Source organism: Bos taurus, chromosome 11 (assembly GCF_002263795.3).
Source record: "Bos taurus isolate L1 Dominette 01449 registration number 42190680 breed Hereford chromosome 11, ARS-UCD2.0, whole genome shotgun sequence".
Lineage (NCBI taxonomy): Eukaryota > Metazoa > Chordata > Mammalia > Artiodactyla > Bovidae > Bos > Bos taurus.
In genome coordinates this window covers 16049370-16068010 of record NC_037338.1, presented here as the reverse complement: position 1 = coordinate 16068010, position 18641 = coordinate 16049370, and the positions used below count along the sequence as shown (strand labels likewise).

The 18641-nt window shown below is 39.4% G+C and overlaps 1 protein-coding gene across 7 annotated transcripts in view; it reads right to left on the bottom strand.

Moving 5' to 3' along the window:
• RASGRP3 (RAS guanyl releasing protein 3) overlaps positions 1-18641 on the bottom strand; it is a 117656-nt gene that overhangs the window by 48139 nt on the left and 50876 nt on the right. For 6 of the 7 annotated variants that reach the window (XM_059891278.1, XM_015473410.3, XM_015473411.3 and 3 more), the window contains one exon: positions 388-520. The gene's annotated coding sequence lies outside the window, so the exon portion shown is untranslated. Of the gene's footprint in view, positions 1-387; positions 521-18641 lie in introns of those variants that run through there. The other variant, NM_001075848.2, reaches the window with a different exon arrangement.

The following is an 18641-nucleotide window of genomic DNA, read 5'->3' as shown; positions in this document are numbered from 1 at the left end:
ATTTGTGATCTGCAAAGAATCAGTACATGAGAGCCAGATGGACAAGGCTCTCCAGTTACAATCTGTTTCTGCAATCAGGAGATGTAACTGTGTCCCTGTTTAGAATTCTATCACCTGCATATGTACCTGAGATCTCATTTCATTTGTGTGGATATTATTGTGTCTACAACTGTTTGTTCAAAAGTAAAGTTTCTTTATTACAAAGGCAATATGCATTCATCATTTAAAATAGGACAGTAATGAAAAAGGAAAGAAAAATCATTATCCACAATTTAATCATCCAAAGAACTCTTGTTAATACCATGGCATGTTTCTTTCGGTTTTTCCTCTCATAATTATTTTGGCAAGTTTCTTACATAATCTACAATAGTTTAAAGAAATACTTACCTATTGGTCTTACACAGATAGATATCCAGACCTGAAAGAATATTAAGGGCAGTTTTCATCACTGGCAAATGCATTGAGGATGCAGTCTGCTGAATTGGTTTATCCAACACAAATAATAAGTACTTTGGAGAACCTGATAAAAGAACAGAAATAAATCCCCAGAGTTAAATAATAGGAGCCCCAAATAATCCATTGCATTAAAGCATTTCCAAAACCCTTCAGTTATAAGTGGGTTTGAGATTTTTGTCTAAACATCACCCACAAAATTAATTAAAAAGACAATACATTTGAAGTAGTTATTTGGTGCCATGATATTTTTAACATCAAATTGTTTTTTAAAAATAAAATAAATTCCAGCCAATTAAAAGCTACAAGTATGGAGGACTTCCCTGGTGGTCCAATGGTTAAGAATCCACCTTCCAAGCAGGGGATGTGGGTTCAACCCCTGGTCAAGGAACTAAGATTCCTCATGCCGTGAGGCAACTAAGCCCCTGAGGGAACTGGAAAGAAGCCCTCACAACAATGCAGATCCAGCGTGCTGCAACTAAGACCTTATGCAGCCCAAAAAACCTGCAAGTGTGACAAAACCAAAATTTATACACAACATACAACATTATTTTAGTCCAAATATACATCTATGGGTAGATTACTCATTAAGAATTTCCAAACATTGACTTTTGAATGTTAGTATATCTCTGAAACAATTTGTTATGGTGATCATGAAACTGATTCTAAATCACTCCTGACAGTCTTAGTGAGAATGTCAATGTTATTTTATTCCATGTTGTTTAGTCTTCTGATGGCTTTGGACTTGCTTTCGTGTTGATAGGTACTCTCTGGCTTCAGTGAAAATTATTGGTCCCCAGCATAAACATTTTTCACAGGTTTGAAAAGGACACAGTAAGTCAAAATTTCCCCAGAGCTTGAATTCTTTCTAAGAGAGAAAGTCTCACCTCAAAAGAACAATAGACTTCTGTTGGGTGTGATTTCCAAAGGCCATGATGCCTTCACACAGCAAAAGACTTTCATTAATGTGACTTGTGAAGACCCAAAAAATCCTTGTGAGGTGGCTTAGGACAATAAGAATGATGCTCTCAATGTTAGAGATTGTGCAAAGGAGCCAACTCCATGCAACTATACATGGACAGATCTTAAGAGTCCCAGACTCTTGACTCAGAGCATTTAGTTTTCCAAAATCATGTTTCAATATCAGATAGACAAACGGGGAGAATTTTACTACTGTGAGTAAAATGCCATTACCATTCTGAGTGAAATGCCATTAATGCTAATTACTAGACTGTGTCAGACTTTATTTTGGGGGGCTCCAAAATCGCTGCAGATGGTGACTGCAGCCATGAAATTAAAAGACGCTTACTCCTTGGAAGGAAAGTTATGACCAACCTAGATAGCATATTCAAAAGCAGAGACATTACTTTGCCAACAAAGCTTCGTCTAGTCAAGGCTATGGTTTTTCCTGTGATCATGTATGGATGTGAGAGTTGGACTGTGAAGAAGGCTGAGAGCCGAAGAATTGATGCTTTTGAACTGTGGTGTTGGAGAAGACTCTTGAGAGTCCCTTGGACTGCAAGGAGATCCAACCAGTCCATTCTGAAGGAGATCAGCCCTGGGATTTATTTGGAAGGAATGATGCTAAAGCTGAAACTCCAGTACTTTGGCCACCTCATGCAGAGAGTTGATTCATTGGAAAAGACTCTGATGCTAGGAGGGATTGGGGGCAGGAGTAGAAGGGGACGACAGAGGATGAGATGGCTGGATGGCATCACTGTCTCGATGGACACGAGTCTGGGTGAACTCCGGGAGTTGGTGATGGACAGGGAGGCCTGGCGTGCTGCGATTCATGGGGTCACAAAGAGTCGGACACAACTGAGTGACTAAACTGATTGAACTGACTGACTAGACTGTTTGAGTCAGAAGGTAACATAAAAGGCACGCACCGTCAATCTTGCAAAAAACTGGGTGCTCGGGAAGGTGTCTCCCTTTGTACACAGTTCCTCTTCCCTTCCCATATTTAAAAGCATTTAAGTTGAGGACTTAAGGTGAAGTATTATTGAAGATCAATGTGTAGAAGTACAGGAAGAGATGTTAATTTAGAGAAAGAAGAAGGAAATAGGAGAAAAAAAATTCTGTGACACTAGGGCATCCAGCGGCAGGTGGCCTCATCAGCAATGGAATCGAATTCCTGAAAGCGCTGAAGCCAAAGTAAGGTAATGACTGTCATAGATGTTGTAGACTAAACTCCCAGACAGCGTCTAGGAAACATGCCAGAATAACAGCAAAGGTTGATTGCCTGTAGCTCTAGGATTGCAGAATTTATAAGGTGAAATATTACATCTAGTAAGTATTCAAGGAATAGTGTTGAAATTATATTGGCCATATTAGAACTTCCAAAGATAGTTTTGTCTATAGCACTATCTCTGTTGCAAGAAAAGACAAATAAAATCTCTTGAAAGATTCTTCCTTCCTAATGGCAGATATGGTCTTAATATATAAGTAACCATAAGTATGTTCCCACACTCATATGACCTTCATATGGAGACAAGGGGATTGCTCCAAAAGCCTAAATCCTTTGCTAAAATGAGCAGTAGTTATTACAAACTTTCACACTTTAAGTTTTAACAACTAAGGTGTCACAGCATTTGTAATTCTGGCAACACTCAAGCTTAATCTTCCTTTGTCTACAGAGACATGAAATTTTAAAAGTACTGTGATTATATTCACTGAGACTCCACAGTAGAATCAAGATTATTGAGTTCAATAAGAGAAATGACAAAACTATGAAAGATAGTTAATTTATTTGACAAATATTGTAAGTAAGTGTTAAGTGTTAGTCACTCAGTTGTGTCCAACTCTTTGCAACCCCATGGACTATAAGCCCACCAGGTTTCTCTGTCCATGGAATTCTCTAGGCAAGAATACTGGAGTGGATAGGGGATTTTCCAGGGGATGTTCCTGACCCAGGGATTAAACCTGGGGCTCTTGCATTGCAGGCAGATTCTTTACCATCTGAGCCACCAGGGAAGTCATGACAAATATTGGGTTGGCTCAAAAGTTCATTTAGGTTTTTCTGTAAGATTGTACAGAAAAACCCAAATGAATTTTGTGGCTAACCCTATACTTATTGAGTATCTACCGGACACCAGATACCAAGCAAGGTACACTTGAGTGGCTGGTAGAAAAATTTGGAGACAAGCAGAGAGAAGGATAAATTGACGAACAAGACAAACATAATTCTTGCTCTTCAGTTCAGTTGCTCAGTCATGTCCTATTCTTTGCAACCCCATGAACCGCAGCACACCAGGCCTCCCTGTCCACCACCAACTCCCAGAGTTCACCCAAACCCATGTCCATCGAGTCGGTGAGGCCATCCAACCATCTCATCCTCTGTCATCCCCTTCTCCTCCTGCCCTCAATCTTTCCCAGCATCAGGGTCTTTTCAAATTCTTGCTCTTATACTCCAGCAAAGAATTAAATAAGAAATTAAAGTATCCTGTGAAGGGCTGGAGCACTAAGACAGTCTAGGAGTCAGACGAGTTTTAGCCAGGCCAAGTGTGGGTAGGATGATAGCAATTAAGAAAAGTTAAAAGATATTTAGAATGACTGATGTATTGAATGGGGCAAGAGATGAGCCTAAAAAGGTCAGTAGCAATAGCTCATGAACTGTATTGTTAGCTATATTAAGGAGTTTGGGCTTTATCAGAAAGGTAATGAGAATCCATTGTTTTAAAAGTAAGTAGGAGAATGGTATGATCAAATTTGGATTTTTTTTAAAGATTCTTCCAGCTGCAATATGGAGGAGAAATTAGTAAAGACTACACTAATGACCAGTTCATAGTCAGTTATAACTATCTATGCAAGAGATATAGGTTATCTAAAACAATGTGTGGCAGTGAAAATGGAGAGACGTGATTGGTCACAGAGCATATTCTGAAGGTAGATCCACCAAGATTTGCTGATCTGTTGGCTATGGGGAATGCGGAGAAAGGAGGAATCAGGGATAATTTCCAGATTTCCAGCTAGACATCTGGTTGGGTTACAGGCCATTTCCCTGAGACTGAGAAACTAAGGAACGGGGGAAGGAGTAGGAAGTTCATGGAGAGGGCAGCAAACAATGAATGCATTTTTGAATGTGTGGAGTTAGAGATGTCTGAGACATCTTAAGGGGAATGTTGAGTTAGCTTCTGGATATCTGTTACATGTTTAAGTGCTAAGCATCAGTGGAAAGGGAAATTTAAGGGGCAAGAGAAAAAGAACTTATATAACAAGGTCTTTGGAAAGACAACAGTGATGGGCTGTGCCCAGGTGGAGGGATTTACCTTGGATAAAGCAGAAGGTTGCCTCTTTCAATGTAAAGGCATGGAAGAGGAAAAAACAGGTACAGATACAGGTGTATGTGTCCTTTTGATAGCAGGAAGTCAAGGAAGTTCCTGTCTAGTGACTTCTATTTACTCTAAAAGAAGGAGACAAGGTCATCCGCTAGCAGGTCTGATGGAAGCAGATCTGAGGTTTACCCAGAGGAGAAAAGAAGCAAAAGATACTGTATAAGATCAGAAGAAAGAAACCAGAAGTATTGGGATAATTTCCATCAAGAATAAAAGGCTGATTTTCTCTTCGTCTGGAGTTTGTTTTGAGAGGAAGTTTAGTGTTCCTTGTTCCTTGGGTGACATTACTCACTCATTTCTTCTGTATGGAGCAGGCAATTCTGGGTTTCTACTGTTATCATCTAGTCACATAAGTTTCTATAAGTATGAACCTCAGAGCTAAAGCGTGGTTGGCATTTTCTGGATGGTTTCCATATTGAGGGCATGGGGCTCCCGTCTCACCCAGCTTTGCTTACAACAGGGAAGATGGAGACAGATACTATTGGAAAGGAAACTATAATAAAGAAATAATTTACCTACCACACTTTGACTTGCTTCAGGAAATTTCATTCTGGCAACTTCAACCTCAGCACTCATTCCCATGTTCTCTACCTTTCTAGTCAAGATTTCTCTGTCTCGGACCCACCATGCACAATCTCCAATGGTTTCATTATCTGTTACTTTTTAAAAGGTCATATGTCACAAGACACATTACTGTTGCTCACTATTCAGATTGAGCATTCTTTGGTTATTTCTGTGTTGGTCTTGTTTTAATTTTCTTTTTCATTTCTTTCAATGTCAGCTCTGAGTTCTTGGAACTTATCTTTCTACTTTATTTCCTCCAGTCAGTTACTTTTGCTCGAGTGCTCTGTTAAAGTCTCATTGCCAGCATGGTCAGGGTTGATTCTATCATAAAGCAACTTAGAAAGTATGATAGTATGAACTTAGAAAATGAACATAGTGCTAATAGCAAAGTTAAAGCATTTCAAATGGGCCATAGTGATGACCCATAGAAGAAAGTATCCCACATTTACAGATAGTGGATCAATATTTCCAAATTCTATTTAAGACTGACCGGAAGCAATAGCCATGAATAATATTGAATCTCTCAGATATAAAAGCGATTTTTTTCATTTTTGACTTAGATAGGTTTATTTAATGTCACAATGAGATTTTCCTGAGTATTAAATTTTTATTTGTTTTGCTTGTTTATTTTTTTCCTGCAAAGAGCTTTTACTAAATTAACTGAGCATTAATAATAAATGTTGTCCTGGATTCTAGAAAGCAAAATAATAATAACTTATACAAATACTACTTGTTGGAGAGTATAATGTGACAGACATAATGTTGGGGAAATTACCTATATTAGGTTTAAATCTTATAACACCCTGAAAGCTAGGTATTATTATAACCATTTCATAGAGTAGGAAATTGAGGCTTGGAGAGGTGAAATTATTTGTCCATATCATATTATTAGTTAAGTGGCAGAGCTAAGTCCATCTGACTCCAAAAATTTATATTCTTTTCACTATCCAGACAAATGTTAGCTGTTGCTAATGCTTGCCTATTAGATCCATTTTTAGGCATTATCTAGAACAAATGTTTACTGTTCCCTTTGCTTAGCTTCTAAGCATTCTGTCACTGGCACTATTGTCTGAAAATGAATAACAATCATTATTACAGCAAGCTCGACAATTTAGGGACTCACTGGTACCAAACACCGAACAGAAGTCAATAACCATCTCAGAGCTCATCTCACAAGACCTCATAGCATTTTTCTGTGACAATTAAGTATTGGCAAAAAGGTTGCATTTTATTTATTTTTTCTTGGTAAACAGTATTTAGTACTGACAACCAGACTGACATATTTGCAGTTCAATGAGAAATTAAAGTCTTGAAGAAGTTCTAGCAATAAATGCCATGGAAGAGAACTCAAACCAGGGCTCTGTGACACCCTAGAGGGGTGGGATAGGGTGGTAAGTGGGAGGGGATATATGTATACCTATGGCTAATTCATGTTGATGTCTGTCAGAAATCAGCATAATGTTGTAAAGCAATTATCCTTCAATAAAAAAATTTTAAAAATGCAGTAAACTCTAAAGTCCAAACCAAGGGGGTATTTTCCTTGTATTTGGCTGTAGACAAACATGGAAGAGTATTAACATATACACATATTAGGCATTTGCAGTCAGATATTTTCTAGATGGACATGTTCACCCACACAGAAAGGTTATGGCAACTCCAGTATTCAGATTGTAAATATCCCCCAAATAAGACCCAGAAATAGGAGATGCTTAGCTCAGAAGTTAACACTTTAAACTTTGGGAAAATAGGGTTTTTTCTTTAAAGATCAACACTTTCTTCTCCTGAAGATGCCAATAATATATTCATACCAATCCTGTCTGTGGCACTAGTTCTTTGGAAAGATGTGGTTCCAAATGCCGTGAAATAAAGTCATATTCCCTTACCCTTTGATTGCTCATTTACCTTAGAGTGAGTGTATGATGATGATGATGCAGGAGGAGGAGGAAGAGGAAATCATCTTTTTGAGTACTACAATCCAGTCACTGTGCTGAGCACTTTACCCAATGAATTCTCGAAGGCCAGGCCCCACCACAGAAATCCAGCAATAAATAAAATGCAGCAAAAAAACAAAAGTTGACTCTGAGAAAACACCCTGATGCTGGGAAAGATTGAAGGCAAAAGGAGAAGGGGGCAACAGAGGATGAGATGGTTAGATGGCATCACTGACTCAGTGGACATGAATTTGAGCAAACTCCAGGAGATAGTAGAGGACAGAGGAGCCTGGCGTGCTACAGCCCATGGGGTGGCAAAGAGTTGGACATGTGGCTGAACAACAACAACAGCACTTTGTTATTTGTTACCAAAAGAAAATGCAAGGAGGCCTTGTGGGGTGAGCTCTGAGCTAGTTATTAACTTCCATTTAGTACTTAGTGCCAACACTAACATCCTCATACCTGTGAACCCACCATGAGCAGGAGGACATTCTCAGTAACTGGCATGGGGGTTAAGTAAAACTCAGGTATCTTCCCACTGGGATTCAGCTGACAGTCTCAGGGAACAGAATCTATACAAAAGAGGCTCCAAAGGAATGAAAACATTACACAGACCACCACTGAGAAGCAAGAGAATATGAACAGAAGACACAGCCTGGAGGACAAAATCTCTCTCTTACCTATCACCACTTGGGGCTGGGAGTGGAAGCTGCCTGTCTCTGAAGGGACTGGGAGAGGATTTCAAAACCTGAGTTCTAAGTTGTTACAAAGGAATGCAGCAAGAAGATAACACAATGAAATATTGCCTTCAAATTGTCTCCATGCTTTCAGAGAAAGGCATGTGTTTGATTGAGCAAAAAGGCCAGTGATTACTACTTACCTATGAAATGTTCAGCACTGTGCTATGAGCTGAAGGTATAAAGAGCTGTTCATAAAGACCCACATCCCTGTAAGGGAGACCCATTATAAACTGGTTATTATAAAACAGTGTTAAGTCCAGTATCAGAGACATATGCCCAAGACATTATAGGAGCCTAGGAATTGGACAAATTTAACCAAAGAGATTCAGGAAGGCTTCCTCAAAGAGAGGACCCTGGAGAATACTGAGTTTATGGATCACAAAACGAAAACAGAAAATACCAGCAAAATTCACTGGTGTCAGATAGCAAAGTGGCTAGGATTATGAGCATGATTTTAGAACTGGGCAGGAGATGGATATTACCAATCTGCTATCAAAACTTAGCATCATATGAAAAAAGAATAAGAACACACGGAAGACAGTATTTGGAATAAGAGCTGTTAAGGGTGAAATGATTGGAGCTGGACAGGTATGAGTTGAATTTTGAAGATTTAAAAAACATATAAGTAATGAATGTACCACAAAAAGATAGGGACTGTACAATGTTTGATCATTATCATTATTTATTTAATTTTATTACTTGCACTAATAAGCTTTAAAAACTAGATTTCTTACATTATTTTGATGCTAATTTTGTTTACAGAGATACAGACCTACTTGAAGATGTAGTCTTAATTTCTCCTTTTCAAGTGAACTGTACAGTGTTCTCATACAAGTGAAATATTCTTCTAACACTTCGGTGGTGGTGGTTTAGTCGCTAAGTCGAGTCCGACTCTTGCGACCCCATGGACTGTAGCCTGCCAGGCTCCTCTGTCCATGGCATTCTACAGGCAAGAATACTGGAGTGGGTTGCCATTTAGTTTATATTTATGTTTTAATTAAGTTTTATTGGAGTATGGTTGCTTTACAATATTGTGTTAGTTTCTACTGTACAGCAAAGTGAATGAGCTCTACGTATATAAGTGAAAACATCTTGCACTTGCTCAGAAACTCATATGCTTATAGCATTCTTTTTTTAGTGTTATGAAAACTTTACTTCTATTTTTTATTTTTTTAATTATCAAAGATTATAATTGTACAATATTAAGAAGTATAGAACAAAATACAATTATTAGAGGACAATTGCTTTAGTGTTGGCCTCTGCCATACATCAGTATGAATCAGCCACAGGTATACATATATCCCGTCCTTCCTGAACCCCCTCCCATCTCCTTCCCATTCCATCCCTCTAGGTTGTCACTGGGTTGAGCTCCTTGTTTTACACAGCAAATTCTCACTTGCTATCTATTTTATGTATGGTAATGTATATGTTTCTATGCTCTTCTCTTAATTTGTCCCACTCTCTCCAAGTCTCAGTTTGAAATTATTCCTGAATCAAGGATTTGGAGATACACTTTTTATTGGAACCAATTAAAAGTAAACTATTGTAACCTCCCCAAAATGCTTTTTTTTTAAATTATTTCTGTATTCTCAATCAAATATACACAGCTTGAAGCCCATAATTAGAAGGCACCACTTAATGATTCTATTTCAGATTTTTCTCCTACAGCAAATGTTTCTTTCTGTCAAAGAAAAACAAATCTCAAGAGGTGGTGATATCTCTTCCTCCCATCTAAGACATTAACTAATTTCACCTTACTCCTGAAAAGAGATTGCAGTACATACCAACAAAAGAGAAAACATAAGTGAACAGTAAATTTCAGTCCTATCTTCAGTCCCACTTAATTTCTCTAAGGTTCACTTTCACCATCCCTAACATGAGAGAAATAACATTACCCTGCCTTCCCCGTCAGACCAAAAATTACCTTCATTTATAAAGATTTTAAGGGCATTAAACACAACAGGAAAAAAAAAGGAAGTCCTAAAATTATGAAATGTTCTGAGCTATATTTGAAAAGTTGTTATTTAGAATTTAGAATATATTTCCACCTTAGAACAATACTATAAATGGATTACTAGTAGATTTACACATGGAGGACAAGGAGATTGGTGGGGATCTGTTAAAAATACTAAAAAGAACTTTAGGAATTCTCAGGAAGTTTAGAGGTCGACAGCACTGGTTCCCTATCAGAATCGAACCCGAGTCTGTTGCATTGCAGGCAGATTCTTTACCAACTGAGCAACAAGGGAAACTCCATGTGCCAAATCAACCTTCAGAAATTGTGTAACTTCTGGAAACATGAAAGTAATAAATATATTTAGTTAGACAAAGGGGAAAGAAAGAGAGAGGGAGAGGAAGATAGCTTTTTACAAAGTCACTGTTAAAGAGTTAGAAGAAGCAAAGAAATGGGAGTAAGGATTTTGTTGGCACAGTTATAAAACAAGGGAGGAACTGATGAACTGGAGCTAAATCGTTAGCAGTTTATGTAAACATGAAATGTCTTTCCCGGCCTCAAACAAAGAACACAAGCTTTCCAGTGGCCATCTCTCCTCTTTCCCCACCCTCCACAGCCAAGTAGAATTTGCTGGCTTGATTTCATCCCCTCTTCAGCCAGTCAAAATCAATTCTCCCTCCACTCCCCACCCCCACACCTCTCCAAAAACACTCTGGTAGAGAAGTCAGTGCGTTCCGTCACAAGTTATAGCAAGGCTCAGCTACCATGGGTTACCTCCTGACCACTGCTGCTGCTGCTGCTGCTAAGTCACTTCAGTCATGTCCGACTCCGTGCGACCCATAGACGGCAGCCCACCAGGCTTCCCGTCCCTGGGATTCTCCAGGCAAGAACACTGGAGTGGGTTGCCATTTCCTTCTCCAATGCATGAAAGGAAAAGTGAAAGTGAAGTCGCTCAGTCATGTCTGACCCTCAGCGACCCCATGGACTGCAACCTACCAGGCTCCTCCATCCATGGAATTTTCCAGGCAAGAGTAATGGAGTGGGTTGCCATTGCCTTCTCCACCTCTTGACCACACTCACCCTGAAATTCTCCCCTTGGATGATTTTCCTGCCATCTCCTCTTCCCTGATTTCCCTCCTATGCCTCTGGTCACACCTTCCCAGTCTGCAGTGCAGGATCTTGTACTGCTGGGGGTTTGCAGTCTCCATGACTTTCCATTTTGCCTCAAACTCTCCATGTAAACTCATCCACAGTCACAAGACTCAGCCAGCACCTCTGCGTCACTGACTCCAGATGTGGTGTACAGCACAGCAGCAGTCCCCATCTTTTTCGCAGCAGGGACCAGTTTCATGGAAGACAACTTTTCCACAGATGTGGTGGTGGGAGGGGTGGTTTGGGGATTATTCAAGCACATTACATGTATTGTGTACATTATTTCTATTATTATTACATCACTCTACCTCCGGCCATCAGGTATCAGATCCCAGAGGTTGAGGACTACTGCTCTAGAGGACAGAGTGGACTCTGGAGAGAGGCACGCTTGAGATAACATCTAGGCTCTGCTCCTTATTAATGAGTGACTCTGGGAGAGTTCTACTTAACTTCAGGGTAAGTTTGCATTTCTTACCATCATACGTTGCTAGTGGAAATGTAAAATGAAGCAGCCACTTTGGAAAACAGTTTCACAGTTCCACAAAAACATAAACATAGAGTTACCATATGGTTGAGAAGATTCACTCCTAGGTATATACCCAAGAGAATTGAAAACGTATGTCTACAAAGAACTCGTACACAAATATTCATAGAAGTAATATTCACAATAGCCCCAAAGTAAAAACAACCCAAATGTCCGTGAACTGGTGAATGGAAAAACAAAATGAGGTGTATCTATACAATGGAACATTATTTAGCCATAGCAAGAAATGAACTACCGATACATGTTATAAGGATAAACCTCCTAAATAAAATGCTAAGTAAAAGAAGCCAGACACTAAAGGCCATATATTGTAAATTCCACTTGTATGAAATGTCCAGAATAGGCAAATCTAGCAGGTAGAGACAGAAGGTAAACCATTAATAGCAGTGGCCAGGGGTTGAGGGAAAGGAGGAGGAGGGAGTGACTGAGATTTCAGGGTTCCGTTTTGGGGGTGATGAAAATGTTCTGGAATATTCTAAATTCCTTGTGAATATACTAAAAATGCACTTTTAAAAGGTATATTCTAGAAAATAGATTCAGCTAGTGGGAAGCTGCTGTCTAGCACAGGTAGCTCAGCTCGGTGCTGTGTGATGACCTAGAGAGGTGGGGTGAGGGGCTGGGAGGGAGCCTCAAGAGGGAGGGGATGTATGTATACACATAGCTGATTTACTTCCTTATACACCAGAAGCGAACACGACATTGTGAAACAATTATACTTCAATAAAAACACAAAAAGGTAGATTCTAATGGTATGTGAATTATACCAATTAATTTTTAATTACTTAAAAATATGTCCTCTTCAGGTTCCTAAACTGCTATATTTCCTGTATTTCCTTCCTTGATTTATAGCTCAACCTTTCTTCTAGTATTCGATGCCAGAAACTTGGGATTCACCCTAGATTGCCTAGTGCCTTCTTTCATCATCCCTCCACATCCAAGTCTGATCATGTCCCTCCAGACACTTTCTCACATACCTCCACTTGCCTTCCTCTCCACTGCCACTCCTGGGTGCGAGCTGTCATTACCTTTCCCTTGGTCCACGGAATGCTTACTCATCAGGCTTCTAGATCAACTCTTATCTCCTGTTTCCCTCTTCTTTCTACTGGTGCCAAATCAATCCTTCCGAATTGTCAGATTGATGACATAACTCCCCTATTCAAAATTCTTTCACCATTCCCTACCTACTCAATAAAAAGTCTTTGCCTGGCATACAAAGCCTTTCATGAATGGCCCTCACTCTGTCCACCTGTTCCCTCACTCTTCTTTCCTCACCTCCACTTTACCTTTTGTTGTAAAATGAACTTCTTTTTCCTAATGCCCATGTGAAAGGGACTGAATATTTGAATCCCCCAGCAAATTCATATATTGAAACCGTAATCCTCAAAGTGATGGTATTTGGAGATGGGGTTGTTGGGAGGTAATTAACTCATGAGTGTGGTTTGTTATTTAAGCCTCACAGTCTATGATATGGTTTAACAGCAGCTTGAACTAAAACATCATGCTTTGCACATACTGTTTTTTCTTAGAATGGCTCTCCCCCTCCAAGTATGTCTGCATGGCAATCACAAACTCACTTTTCAAATGCCTATTTGAATTCTCCTCCTCCCTCCCAACTCTTCCAGGCAGACTATGGCACCCAACATACTGACTTCCTTTAGGCTTTGTATGATTTATGTTACTCTGTAGTTCTGTCTCCCCAGTAATTTCTTAAGAATTAGGCTCTGTCATCTTGTCTTTCTAGCCCCAAACACAGAAGTATGTCTGATAACATATATGGTTATCTTTCTCTGCTATCATAGTCTTCCAACATGGTCTCTAAACTTCAAATTTGTTTCTTCTCCAGTTTTCTTCTCTAATCTTACTTTTGTCTCAAGCTTTTTCTTTGGACTATTGAATGAATTTACTTCTTTTATATTAGCATGCCCATAATGAAATTTCAAGACATGCTTCCAGATTTGTAGTAGTATAGATTAATGTTAGAGAGAATAAAAATACACCAAATACTTCTTCCAGTCACTTTCTCATCTACTTCATAAATACTTACTTCTGTGCCAGTGTGATTAACACCATGGCAGAGGTACAAGTATATATCAGGTACAGAGACCATAGGGTCTAAAGAGGGGATACATATGAACAAAAATTATGATGCAGGGCATTATGAAAGAGTCACGAGAGAAGTAAAAACAAGTTCTGACTCACAGAATTAAATTGTGCCTTAAAGCATAAGTGAGGTTTCACTGATCAGAGAAAAGAACACTGTTTGCAGAGAAAAGGACATTGAAAAAAACACATAGGCGTGGAAAGAGCAGGAATGCCAACAGAATGGTGAGGTCTTAAAACTGGAGTTAGAGTCCCTACGTGTTTATTTACTCACTCAACAAACATGGAGAGAGGGAGAGAGAATACCATGTTCTCAGGATCAGAACTAAAAGCGTGTGTGATGGTCCATGTGAAATAATCTAATGTAGCCTTTTTCTGGATGTCTGTGTAGGCTTCACACGTGTCCATGCATGCTCAGTCATGTCTGACTCTTTGTGACATTATGGACTGTAGCCTGCCAGGCTCCTCTGTCCAAGGGGATTCTCCAGACAAAAATATTGGAGTGGATTGCCATACCCTCCTCCAGGGGATCTTCCCAACCCAGGGATCAAACCTATGACTCCTACATCTCCTGAATTGGTTGGTGGGTTTTTCACCACTATCGCCACCTGGGAATCCCCACAAAGACATACACATGCCCCAAAGAGTCCAGGAGAGTTTAGTAGACACACACAGAAATGCCAGCAATATTTTGCGTGTACCAAAGAGTCATGAACGGGACCCAGGTCTTCACATTGCATTCATTCTTCTGCAGAATGGAAATAAATGTTGGATTACTAATGTCCTTAAAAACAATTCTTGAGAGTGGCTATTACACAAAAACATGTCCACCCAAAGTTTTGCTGATGGATCTACTTGTCACAAGAAGGGTGTTGAAGAGCTGAAATAGTAAGTGAAACCAAGCGGGGAGCTAAAATTAGAATGAGAACCTCATCGGCTTCTGTGGTAATTTGTGGGGATTTCACAAGTCCGCGTGTTCACATAGTTTTATGCACTTGTTAATCTTTATCTCACCACAATATCTCATACTCAGTGACTTTTTTCAACACTTGCTTCTTATTACTAGTCCAGGAAACTGGACACGTATTTATTTATTTATTTTAGACACTCTTTAACTATTAATCACATAAAACCTGAAGGTATTCACCAAGAACTTAGGCAAAAAGATACTTTCTCCCTACTAAATGCAACATAAATTATTTATAGAATTTTTAAAACAGAAAAATACAGAAGAAAATGGTTAAATCTCTCATTAACTTACCACTTCATAATAATGTAGTAACACTTGGTTTGGGAAATAAAGGCAAAAACCCATCATTGACTGGGGGACAATACTGAAATGTCTGAAGCAGTATCTCACTGAAAAATCAAAGAATACTCAAGACCCAAAATGTATTATTTTCATGCATCTAAAACAATGAGGAAGCCCAGATTTTATAAAAAGTGTCTTTGTTTTTAGGTATTATAGTTTCTTTCCAAATATCTAATTTTGATTTTGGATAAGAAGAAATTTTTAATTCAATAATGTGTTGTCTACAGAGTGCCAAACATCTGATTTATAAAGACTAAACTATTCCTTTTGTCATCTAGATGTATCTAAATCTCCATATTTTGTGGAAGAAACTGAGTCTTTCCAATAAGTTTTTTAGTTTTTTTTTTTTTTTTTTTAACTGAGAATCATACTAGCATCAAAGTGACTGAACAAGTGCCATGTGTGACATCAGCAATATCTCATATAGATGTGCCTGCAGGTCCTAACAGAAAATCATCCTTTCTGTAATAACTCTGGTTGTGATGCTATGACAATTAAATATGATAGTATAGTGGCCATATACACATTATAAATATTGTTCTCAAATGCCCCCCTTTTTTTTAACATTTACTTATTTGGCTGCACCAGATCTTCAGCACATGGGATCTTCCATCTTCATTGTGGCCTGTGGGATCTAATTCCCTGACCAGGGATCGAACCCAGGCCCTCCGCATTGGGAGTGCAGAGTCTTAGCCACTGGACCAGCAGAGAAGTCCCTCAAATGCCCTTCTCTTTTGCATTTTTCTCATTACCTGTAAAAAATCTACTTAAAGACGTGTAAATAATAAACCACAGTGTTAGGCTTTTTTCCTCCAAAGTGAAGATGGTGTGTGCTAACAAGTTCTTACTCACTCAGCATCAGCAGGTTGTAGAACAGTGACCTCCTACAGAGACCTAACTTGAAGGTGTAGTCTTGTTAGGCTTCCTCACACAGGATTGGCTCTCACAAAGTTGCAAATATTTTGAATTAGTTGCAAAAATGTACAAGTCCAGACTTCCACTTTAAAAATCCAATTTTCTCAATTCTTATGGAAAAATCAGCTCTGCTGGTTTTAGGGCTGCATTCCCACCAGGCAACATGTAGTTGGAGCTGAGGAATAAAGTTCCCTAAAGTCCCCACTACCCTCTACCATCTCCCCAGACTGAGGCCAAGTGTCATGGCCATTTTTCATCCCACTATATTAAGACATTTAAGAGGAAAGTGAAATACCACTTGTCCCAGACAGAAATAATTCTTTTTATCCCTCATCCACTTCACTCATTCTGGTCCCTTCTTGGCCCTGCACACATTTGCCTTTGCAAGTCCCCATCTCAGGCTCACGAGGCTGCTCACTGACATCACAGATGCTAAGAAGGACTCTTTAGAATGTTCCTATTCGTGGACTGGACAAGGAAGAATCACAAGACAGCTCCTATGCCTTCTGGCCTATTTCCATCCAGAAAGTAAGTTCAGATTGCAAGACAATCCTTGCCCAAACAAGAAAAGTTTAGGGATTTCTACAGGATTTGTCAAGGCTGGTCAGGCTAATAAAATCTTCTTTATTTTCACTTATAATGTGCTTAAAATATCTAGATTACCTCTAACTTTTGCAATTTCCTCAGATTTCTGCGTTTTTCTTTCTTTATTTTGTTTATGGCCATGCCATGAGGCAGGGGATCTTTGCTCTCTGACCAGGGACCAAACTCGTGCCCCCTGCATTGGAAACACAGGGTCTTAACCACTGGAATGCCAGGGAAGTCCTGTCAGACTTCTGTGCTTTTCTTTTACCAAAAAGTTTTCAAAATCAACAAAACAGATGTACACTATTGATTCCCAAAGAGCATGGGAACTTGGTGCCAATGTCTCTCAACACTTTACTTTGTAGATTCTGGAACGATTACAGGAAAATAGAATGTATACAGGGCTATCTACACAAAAATTATGTATCTACTCATGCTTAGAGGCAAATGCATTTTCAGATTCCATGCACTATGGCAAGTATCTAGTTTCACTCTCTCCCACTTCCTCTCTCCGTTGCTTTGGATTTGTTGACTATAACCAGGAACAGCTTATTCCTCCCTGTCAGATCTGAGTAACTCACAGGTCACTGTAGACCTTTCAGATAATTTCCTGTGGATAATTTCCAAGATCATTTCCAGTCCTTAGATAATGAATCACTTGGATAACTAGTGATGATACAAGCTGAGCTGGTATTCTTCCTTTGTTGTTTATGATTCTAAACAGAGAAACCAGCAACCAGGCGCGGGTTATTTACTAGTCAGTGCAGCTGCAAGGATTGACCTCTAAACACCTGATTTCCTCATCTTGCTCATTCAAGTCTTCTGAGAGAAGTTTTTTTTTTTTTTTGGTCTATTCAAAGAAACTCTCTAGTTCTAATAGAGAAATAGACTGTGGTGCAGGAAAGACAGAGGCATGTTTTTCCACTTTTCAAGGGAACCTCTTATTTATCAGGTTAATGACCTCACTTTATAAAGGAGAAGCCCAGGGTCAAAAAGATGGCATAATTCGCCCAAGTTTTAACAGTGAGATAATGAGAGAAAGGAAAATACACCATCATAGCAGAGCTTCCATAGAATCCAGACTCATAGTGAGTCGGGTTCTCTGGGACATAAAAAGTACATGTGTCAGAGGCTGTTTTATACTAATGCATCTGCCTAAGAAAGCGTGAGTTTTCTGATAAGAAGCAGCTCTTTGCCATGTCGATGTGAAGAAATGAATCAGCATGGATGTTGCTGTGAGTTGTGGAATTTCTGCTCACCATTCTGATTTCACAGTAATTTGACACTTGAACTCTGCAAAAAACTATTCCAACGTAATCATCTCCCTTTGTGAAAAACAGTTTTTCTATTCAGGGGTCTAAAATGATGTGGGGGTTTGGAAGGAAGCTAAAATCCCCAGTTGGTGGCTACTGGACATCAGAAGCAGTTCTGGGTACCTTTGAGATCAGGTGTAAAGATGTGTAGTGAAATTGAAATTGAGAAGGTGGAGTCTTGGAACTCAAAATTCATCTTGGAACAAACAGCTGGCTCTCTGGCTCTGATGCCTTGATCCTGAACACTGTCCAGTCATTCACTCTTATCACATGGAACCCCATATATTTTCTTGGTTACCTTTGGTCACTCAAATTTTGGCTTCTCTCTCGTTTTAATTGTTATTTATTTTAGTTGTGCTGGGTCTTCATTCCTGTATGCAGGCTATCTCTAGTTGCAGAGCGGGGATTACTCTTCACTGCCATGCGGGGGCTTCTCATTTCAGCGGCTTCAGCAGTAGCATCTTGTAACTCTAGAGCGTAGGCTCAGTAGTTGTGGAACACAGGCTTAGTTGCTCAGCAGTATCTGGACCTTCCCAGACCAGGTAATTGAACCCATGTCCCCTGTATTAGCAGGTGGATTCTGAACCACAGGACTACCACGGAAGTCTCCCACATTGCCATCAGTTTGTTCCTGGCTCAGGAGATCCCAAGCTTAACTCTGGGGAAAAAGATTTCTACTTTACAAAATGGGATTGTTGTATTCAGGAGGATACCTGCCTCATGAAATGTTTGAAAGAAATTCAA